Consider the following 1305-nt stretch of genomic DNA (forward strand, 5'->3'; position numbering starts at 1 on the left):
GCTTACAGGGTGGAAGCTCATGCTGGGTGATTATGAGGGAAGAGCAGGCCAGCTCTGCGTTGGGTGCTGTCCTGAGATGGGGCAGTTTAGGAACTGGGTGTCTGGGCAATCTCTGGGAGGTGGGAGGGAGGAATGAAGTGGGTCTGGGGAAGTCACTCATAAAAAAGCTGCAATTACTCAAAAGGGACTGTTAGTCCTTCTGCAGCCGTTGGTGTGGCCTTGAGAGAAACATTGTTTTCTGTCCACTTTGTTACTGTCCTGGTTTCAGTTGGGTACATTGTGGTCTGATTATCAGTGGGGTGGATTTTCACTCTCAAGGTAGAGACTAGAGAAAAGCAAATTTAAGGGCTTATGGAAACCTGTCTGTGAAAGCTCAGGATTTATTTTTATTTACTTTTTTAGGACTGTTATTTTTCTTTTTTAAATCCTTATTGTTGAAAGTATTACATATGTCCGTCCCCCTTTATCCCCCGCATTAGCCCCCTCCAACCCACCCGTCCCCCGTCCTCCGCCCCAGGCCCTCACCACCCTATTGTCTGTCTCCCTGGGCCATGCATATATGTATACAAGGTCTTTGGTTGATTACCCCACCCTCCCCTGCCTTCCCTCTGAGATTCCAAACTCTCTTCCATGCTTCCATGTCTCTGGATCCACTCCGTTAAGAAGCTCAGGACTTAATATGCAGCATCGTTTTAAATATAAATTAGAAGCTGGGATATTTTGGACATCTTTTGTTCATTATCTACTAAGTATTAACTGCGTCGTGAAGCCCAGTGATCAGGGTTTTACATGGACTCATTTAATTTTCGCAACCACCTTTGGGGTAGGTATTGTAAAAATATTTGTTTAAGCTTATTTTTAGAGATCAGGCAGGAGCACTAAGGGGTAAGTTAACCTGCTCAAAGACAAATTGCTAGGAATAGGAGTTATTGTGTTTATTACTAGGCTCCAGGCCCTAAGCTCAGTGGTCCCCACGCTTGTTTTATAATCCTCACAGCAACCTTACGAGGTAGCGCCTATTACCATCCCCTTCGTGAGATGGGACAACTGAGGCTCAGAGAAAACGGGTATCTAGCCTAGATACCTACAGCTAGTAATTGGAAGAGCCAGTAAGTGGGAAAGTGAATTTAAGCAGATCTCAAATCCCCGCTGCCTCATCGCCACTCCACGGAACCGGCCTCTGCTAGGAAGTACTCCCCGGGGCCAGCCTCTGGAAATTTGGACTTCGGTTCCGAAGTGGAGCCTTGGGGCAGTAGAGGGTGGGGCCCACCTGGCGGAGCCCGGGCCCCGCCCCTCTGGGCGGAG

This window comes from Myotis davidii, unplaced genomic scaffold (genome assembly GCF_000327345.1).
Source record: "Myotis davidii unplaced genomic scaffold, ASM32734v1 scaffold329, whole genome shotgun sequence".
NCBI lineage: Eukaryota > Metazoa > Chordata > Mammalia > Chiroptera > Vespertilionidae > Myotis > Myotis davidii.